This window comes from Aptenodytes patagonicus, chromosome 16, assembly GCF_965638725.1.
Source record: "Aptenodytes patagonicus chromosome 16, bAptPat1.pri.cur, whole genome shotgun sequence".
Lineage (NCBI taxonomy): Eukaryota > Metazoa > Chordata > Aves > Sphenisciformes > Spheniscidae > Aptenodytes > Aptenodytes patagonicus.
In genome coordinates, this window is record NC_134964.1 from 11,759,548 (window position 1) to 11,768,305 (window position 8,758).

An 8,758-nucleotide genomic window follows, 5' to 3' on the forward strand; every position below is an offset into this window, starting at 1 on the left:
CTGTTTCTGCAGCAACTCGCCCTCTGCTCGACTGTAACGCGGCGGCAGCGCGTTGCTCTTCAAACAGCTGCGGGAGACTCAAATCCCCCAACCAAGTCCGGCCACGTGAGGCTGGGACCCGCTCGCCTCTGCAAACAACCCCGAGATTAACTCTGGCCCGGGACTGCTTTGACAGCTCCCACCAAACTGCTGAGATAACAGCCCTGAGCGGAGACGGGAGGCACAGGGCTGCCCCGTGTGCCAAGGAGCCCAGGCACGTCTCAGGCAGCTGCTGTCCTTAACCGGGGCCAAGGGCTGGGGAGGGACGGGGTGGGAAGGAGGTCCCTCTGCCAGGCAGGGGTGCCACTATGTGTCACCTTGCTGCAGGGCGGAGGGGGTGGCAGTGGTCCCATTGCAGCCACGTGGCTCTTCTCTCCCTGAGGCTGATACTGAGCCAGGGAGGGGGTCCCTGGGCGTCTGAGCTCGGCTGTGGCTGCTGCGGGCTCTCTTCCATCCCTGCAGGTCTTGGCAGCATCCAGCAGCATCTCCCCGTGTCCCAGGGAAGGGTCTGCTGTGCCGGGCAGCCTCCCCACTGCCCTCCCTGCCCCGCAGAGGAATGAAGCACCCACGAGCACTCTGGGCATGGGGATGTGCTGCAAGCCCTGCCCTGGAGGCAGCTGGAGGTGACAGTGGGTTCAGAAAAGATGGAGCAAAATGCTGGAGGAAGGGCCAGGAGGTGCTGTTGGATGTTGCGATCCCTCCTCCCCATGGGGCAGGGCAGCCCTGTGCCATGGGTGTGAGTTCAGGCGAGGTGGTGGCAGGGGGACGGTGACGTCCCCGGGGGACGCCAGACTGGCGGCCGTCAGCGTGGTGGGCACGGAGGAGGGCAGAGAGGCAGCAGGCAGAAGGCTGTGTGCTGCCGCCGGGGCCAGACGTGATCTCAGACAAAATCCATCACGGCCTGGCGATGCCGAGCAGATGGAGGGGGATCAGCTGCCTGTGGATCCGGCTCTACGGCGGGCGGCCCCTGGGTGCCAGCAGGCTCAGGAGCTGCTTATCCAGAGAGCAGAGAGGACCGAGCCCAGCTGAAGTTTTTCTCCCCACTGCAGCCAGCCCTGATGGGTGCGGGATGTCTCCCAAGAGCCTGGCGCTGGTGGGGGGCACCCCCCGCCCCCCTGCCAGGCCTCCCGGGGAAGCAGCCCCCTTCTAGGAGCTGTCCAAATCTCCATCGGGGGGGGGTGAGGGAGGCTGCTGCCCTGGGGCCAGCCTGGGCCCTTGGTCTTTTCTCTCCTCCCAGTGAGATGGGAATGAAGGCGGAAGCAGCCCTGCCTGGTGGGATGGAGCCGACTGTGGGGGTGAAAAGCGGCACGGACTCCGGCAGACACGGCAACCAAAGACCTTTATTGCTCTTTGTTAGCATCTTTTATAGCAAGCAGAAGTGTACACGCGCTACCTGCAGCTTGCAGATAGGTTATAGCCTTGTGTTCACGCGCATCTATGCTCTAGCAGATTGGCCCGTTCTTCCTGATCATGCAAAATGCCCTCATGGTCTTTATCTTGTTTTTCTCCTTCTAGCTGCACATTCCTTTCTCCGTTGTTTTCTGCTTAAGTGCCTTGTCATGCCAGGTGGTGCAGTGTTTGCTCATTAAAATCAAACTCAGGAATGTCCATTAGTGAGATTCCCATCCCCACAGCCGACCCTCCTGTGACCTGGGGGACAGGCTCCTGGGCTCGGCAGCGCTCGGACCGGGCCGGCTGGTGGGATGCGGTGCGGTGGCTCGGTGCAGGACCTGGCCCTGGAGAAACCCACTTGCACCGTGTTGGCTTGCTGCTCCCAGCCTGGCTAAGGAAAGTTGCTGGCACTGCGGGAGGGTCTCGCTGTCTCGGGCAGTCGGGGAACAGCATCAAGGCTGAGCCGAAACTCTGTCTACAAACACCTCCAAGCTCAGAGGTTCGACTCTCAGACTGGCTCTGCACCCACGGTTAAAGCTCATTTCTCAGCATCCTCCTGGCCAGAGAGCTGTGAAATCCATCTTTACAAAGCCAATATATAAAATGCTCCTTTTGGAAAGGCATCCTTAAAATTAGGTTCCCTTCTCCTATACAAAGGTCGCAATCCATAAAGCAAAGTCCTGAGTGCTCCCTGCAACTCCTGGCAGCTTCCTGGCCCTGCTCACGGCACTGTCCTGCTGCAAACCCCGCTGCAAACTGCAGATGGAAACTGCAATCCACCGGAGCATTTGCATGAGGATATGGGGATTTTTTCTATCTGAATTATTTAACAAAGGCAGGTTGTGCTTCACAGAGTGTGGGAAGAATGGAGTTTATTGAATCTAGAAAGCTCCTGGCTCACTGAAAATAAAAGTACTTGTTGTTTCTCTGTAGTTGGTTTTGGCTGGACACTCGAGCCCGGCAGCATCCCACCCGAGCCAAAACAGCAGTGGTGGGAGCAAGAGAGGGAACCCGAGCAGGGCTTAATGCTGAATTAAGTGGAACCAGAAATCCAAAGCAACTTGATAATGAAAGCAAGGAAAAGCCTAAAGAAAAAGCGAGGGGAGCCAGAAAGTCAAAGAGGCAGGAGCCAGGTTGAGAGTCGGATCAGAAACCGGCGTTTGTTAGAAGGGGATGGATAGAAAGCGAGACCTGATGAACACGTGAAAGGGAAATAGTCTAAAATGCGACAGTGAAACGGAGTCAAGTCAAAAAAACCCAAAACTGCCAAAATTAGAAAGTATTAGGTAGTGAAAGCGGCTCTCCTGGGGTCCCCGGCAACCTGCGACAAAGTGCAGCAGCTAAATAGCACCGAGAGTCTCTCTGATTCCCAGCTGCTCCCTGCGATGCTAACGCGGGGAATATTAACAGCACACGTGAGCCAACAACTTAAAACTCTGCTCTGTTTTTTATTTAGCAGCGTCTTTCCAAGCCCTGGGGCGCAGGCGTCCTGCAGGGCCGGCAGCACAGCCCGCCCGGCTCCCGGAGCAGGCAGGCAGCGATACCTTTCCGACAGGTAACGCCAGTTTATTCCAATCCAAAGCAATTCGCACGCTGGAGTGAGCGCCAGGATTGCTCGCTATGCTAATCTTCCCTTCAATAATATCGTATTTGCGATCTCCGCTCTTCTTCAAATCGTTCCGAACGCGATGCCTTCCTATTCAGGCTAAATCAAATATTTATCGGCGCTGCAGCACGCTAGCAGCGCTGGGTTGCGTCAGCACTTTCTCCCTAAAATGCCTTTTTTGGGAGCTCCTGGCTGTCTCTAGCTTCTGCCTTTCAAGCTGCCGTTTTCTGCATACCAGGCTTAGACTTTGGAGCAAATTTGGGGTGGGGAAAATCTACATGTCAAACGCAATGAGCAGGGGGGAAAATGCCTGCTTGCTATTACGGAAAATTCCTTGTTGTTACAGCATGAACTGTCCCGGTGCCTTGGACACCAGACTGCTGGGATGCATATAAAAACATGGATAGTTTTGGTTTGATTAGGGAGACGCGGTGACGGGACGGCGTTAGGAACATCTCCTCTGGCTGGGCAAGAGCCTCTTGCTCTTGGGAGGCACTTGGATATTAGGTTGAGCGCAAGAAAAAAATCTTGAACAGATCTGAGCTGAGCTGATTCAGGCCCGGCAGAAATCCATTTTCATGCTGCCAAATCACAGCAATAATAAAAAAAAGAGAAATCTTCGTACATGCTTGCTGGGCTTTGCCATAGGACAATGTTTTCTTTATTTAAGCGTCTCCCGCTCTCTTGGCATGGGCTAGGAACATCTGTGCGGCGGAGTGGAAATGTGCTTTCAATACCCCGGTCCCGCTGCCAGGGCTCTCATCCTGCGGGCAGGTGAGGGTGAGCTGGGGGGAGACAAGGTGGATTTGGGAGAACCAGCACGGTCCAGCCACTGCCCGTCTCACTGCCTGCACCGCTGCCCGTCTCGCTGCCTGCACCGCTGCCCGAGCACCGGGCGGATTGGGGCGGCGGTGTTGGTGCAGGGCTTTGCGGACTTCAGTAATGGCAAGCGCTTTCTGGGTGCAAGCAAGGGCAATCGAAGCCTGGGGTGGTTTTTAAGAGATTCTTTAAGTCCCAAGGAAATCCGCAATGCTGGTCTGCTGGCAAAATAGGGTTGATAATCTGATCGCATCGTTATTGGGAGGATGATTACAGAATCACCAGCAACCCCCCATCTAATGGTGACATCCAATTTTATGGCTCAAGGCAGAAAGAGAAAGCTTCCCCCTGCAGAAGATACCTCCTTATTCAGCCTCTCCAATGATAATTAAATTATAGATAGCAAACTAACTTATTTAGTACCCCTATTAAAGATGCATGGGTCCTGCCTTTTTTTGGAGTGTGTTTGAGGAGGAACAGCATCGAGGCAGGTAAATGCTGCTTTTCCAGGGAACTTGCATCGTGCTGATGAATAGCGATGAACATGCTCCATCGGTTTTGAACGTGAAAGGCCAGCAGATAACCCTGAGCTGCAGGAACTTCTGCACTTTGTTTGCAGCAATTTTGCTTTGTTTTTTAATGCATATATATGGTCCCTGGCTGCTTCACTGAGCAGGTATCTCCGGGCTATTTTCACCCATTATCCCCTCTGAACTAAGATGATGTGATCTCTGCAGCAGGCACTGAAACTGGGGGTGGGAAGGGAGAGCAGAGCCCCGATACACCAGCAGCAAGCAGGGCTTGTGCTGCGGAAACCACCCAGGGAGGCCATGGCCAGGCTAGGAGAGCTCAGAGGATTCGGGTAGGAACCAGCCTCGCACCTTGGGTATCTCCAGGATAAACAAAACCAACTCGCAGAGCTACATACATTAAACTCCATGCTTGCTCAGCCAGGAACCTCATTTTTTGCTGGGGGGCTGGGAAAGCACCGGTTTGATGCTGGGAGGCAGGACCCCTCTGCTCATCTCGTCCCTCTAGCACGCAGCATGGCTCCGGGGGACAGGGCAGACCAGGGAGCACCAGCAGAAACCCAGCTTGATGCAAGGGGAGGTATGTTGGTGAGGAAGGATGGGGAGCTGATTCAGGTCTGATGTTAAATGGGGCTCCAAGAACTCAGCTGAGGGCCAGTGGCAGTACGTCCAGGTGGACGAGGAAGCTGTAGGTGCTCGAGGTTGTAATAGGCTGCAGCAGTTTCCCCCTTTCCCAGGGGAGCTCATACAACCCAAGACCGCAGCCACCCGCACAGGGCAGGGTACGGACACAGCGCTCAGCAAGGATCTCCATAAAGCCGTCGCTTGTGGCCAGGCACCGCTGGAATTCCTCACAGGTCTCCCAGCAGATCCACGGCCTGGCTGGCCAGAGATGCTGAGACGCACCAGAAAAGGAGTGCCTTCTCTGGAGGTTTGGCAAACGCCATTCTGCCTCAGGGTCTGCCAACCTTCAGCTCCTAGCCCGGCTGGTCTGGAAGCTGCTGGAGGAGAGCTGAGCCAAATGCTGTCACTCCCCTACTGCCCCGCTACCCAGCAGAGAGGAAAGCCCAGGCAACCGGGGGAAGCGGTCAGGATGCACATGAGCAAGCCCTTAAAGGACCTGCAAAGTCCAGACTGACTGGAAATAGCACAGGGCAGTGGTCAAAGCCCCAGAGAGCGAACGGAGATGCCTTGCTCATTGCCAACAGATCAAGGGGATGTCTCCTGCTAACCTTTGCCCAAAATCCTGGTGTTTAGAGCTGTGGCACTACGATGGCTTTGCCCTGCAATCTCCAGCAAGATGTCCGTGATGTGACCTTTCTTGGCAAGGTCCGGGTAAGCTGAATTGCCAAGGGGCTTGTTGCCCATGTTGAGCCCGGGGCTGGGCTCCCCGTCTCCCGGCGCAGCGGCCCAGCCCAGCCACGCATTCGAGCACCTGCTGGGACGAGCACCAGGGTATTAATTTCCACACAAGCAGACGCCCCGAGGTGCTGAGGGATGTGTAAATCAACAACAAAAAAATTTAACTTCAGATGCTAGTGTGTTAAAAAACCTTACCATGAAGCTTTTGTGCTGAGGACAGGAAGGCAAGAAGGCTGATGCAAGCCTTTCTGCAGGGCTGTACCTCAGCGGTGTCCATGGCCTGAGCCCAGGAGAAAGCAGCTCACAGAGGGGGAATGGCATCAGGGGGTTGGAAGCCGAATTCTTGGTGGTAAGGGGCTCTGATCCCAGCACTGTGCTGTGAATTGACGGTACAGCTAGAAACCTGGGTCTCCCGTCTCATGGCCCAATGCCGTAAAGCCGATGACTGCTTTCACCAGGAGTCACACATCACTGAAGTCTGTTTAGCATAACTTTCTTCCCCCCCCCCCCAACAATAAGGATTATAAAGCCATTTCCAAAACCCTTATTTTTCAAATGCCTGATTTTCACTGACACCAGAATTTAACTCCACTTCAACATCACTGGAGTCGATCAAGACAGTGTAAGGGAGCTTGGTACAACCATGGTGCCCGTGCATTTCTGTCCCGGCCCTGGCTGCTCCTCCTCCTGATGAGAATTCAGCTAGATATAGGGGCAGAGAGGTCAGGAGCATATGCAATGGGTGTGCAAACATGCCTTCTGCCAGTGACACCTCTTTGCTTTTGCTGATACGACTGGAGGGACATTAGCTCCCTTTGCCTCGGCGAAGAGGGGGGCACTGAAACTCCCCAGCGCTGTATGGTAATAGCGCATTCATTATGGCTGATTCTGTGTACGAGTGTTATAGATCTCCATTATTAACCAGGCTGTTCTTCATGACTAATGACAGCGTAATGAACACATTCCTGCTGTAAAATACAATGTGCCTGCTGTCAGGCAAATGCATGATGGGGAAATTTGTGACTGCAGCTCATGTTTTCCAAACACAACCTGACTTCTGGCGGAAGAGCAGCACAGGTTGCTCTGCATGTCTTCTTCTTGGCATTATTCATCTCGGTCACATTCATTTGTAAAGCTCTGGGCGCTCCCTGGGGACCCCGGCTGTGCCGGTGAGGAGCGTGTACGGCTCTTAGCGCTTGTGTGAGATGTGCCGGGAGGGGCAAGGCCGTGCTGGGTGAACGATCACTGCCAAGCTGCCGCGTAGCTGAGCACTGCTTGGAAAGTAGACGAGCTTGCCAGCACCTGGCTCAGCCAGGGGGGCCCATCTTTTCCAAATGCACTAACAGACTGAAAGGTCACACAGCTACTTGCGGTCACAGCCTATGTGGTTATCGCCTCTATTTCCTATACAGTATGTGGGGCAGTGCCCCAAATCATCTACCCCTACAGCAGCAAGGATACGATGGCAGAGCTTTGTGCATGGACACTAGGGTGGGTGTCTAACGGAGCACAGTGTGCACGCTGTGCCATAGGACAGGGAAGATGCTGTGCTGCTGCTGCTGCAGCGCAGCAGCCACCACCCTGGGCAGTGACCTACATCGGCTGGCTACGCTGGAACAAGTGAATTCAGTCAGTGTCCATGCCTAAAATTTGGGCTGGTTTCAATAAAGTGATGCTGCTTCACACTGAAAAGAAAGACGGGCAGGACAGGACTTCTCCAAGGAATCTGCGCTCTCAGTTTTCAAATCTGTAAGGTGACAGACAGGGCCTGAGCCTCCTGGCTGGCTGTAACAAACAGAAAGTGTGGTTTACCAGCCTTTACTCTTAGCGTGCCAACTCCTGTCTTCCACAGAGTCAGTGGGTGACGGTGGCCAGGTGAGTCAGGAAAGCCTGTTTCACTTTGCTGCCTCTGAGCCGTGAAGAACCAGCTAGTGCAGGAGGAGCGTGCGGGGCTTTGGTCTTCAGCCACACCAAAACGGGACTTTGGCTCTCCAATGGGTACCTGGATTCTCCTCCCACCCGTAATGACAGGTTTGGTGTGGTCTGATAGGAAGGGAATTGCTTTGCTGACGTGGGACTCTGCTGGACAGTTATCTGCATCTCAAAACCCCGCACCTCGGGGAGCATGGGGAGCTGGCGGTGACATGGGTCTTCGGGACTGCCTGGTTAGCTCTCACAGGCTCCACTTCTGTTTTCATTCTCCTAGCACAAGTACAAATGTTTTGCCTGTCTGTCCCACATTCCAGCTGTTTGATCCTGCCTTCCAAACCACAGTGAGCATTGCTGCAGAGCTTGTAAAACCTGCTGGAGTGCTTATCGCTGCATAGCATCGAGTCTTGACTCCAAAGAAAAAGAGGAAGGAATGACTTAATTCCTTTGCTAAAGACTCCATAATCTTAATAAGAGCAGAGATATTTCAACCAGAAGGAATTATGACTTGCACAGTGTTTGATGGACAACATAGGTGCACAGATACCCTCTGAGCCAGTCCAAAAGGACTCACCCTTACTGTGCTACGAGCAGTAAACATTTTTAGTGGCATATAAAGAATAATAAGCAATCATACCTTTAAATTCCTATCCTCCATTGCCTACCAGAACAGCTAATACTATCAATACGGGTATGACAGTATCTAGCTGACACTGCCTTTAAATCATCATCTTAGTTAACTAAAACATCTGTAAGCCTTAACATTAAGGAATGCAACATTTTGCTACCATTTTAATTCATGACAGAATTCTCACAGGCCTTCAATGCCTGCAAAAGAAATATTTACTTCACTTGCATCACTTCACAGGCGGGCTGCCTACACTGATCTTTAAACAAACAGTATCTTGAGAGCTGTTGGTTTTAATACTAGATATGATACCGGGTAGTCATTCCCAGGCTAAATACATATTTCATGCAAATATGGAGCCCGTTTGAAAAATTAGGCCAATGACCAGGAATTTGAGTGTGTCTAGCTGGAAACATCCAGGCATTTTTAGAAATGACTGCACTCTCACTCTTG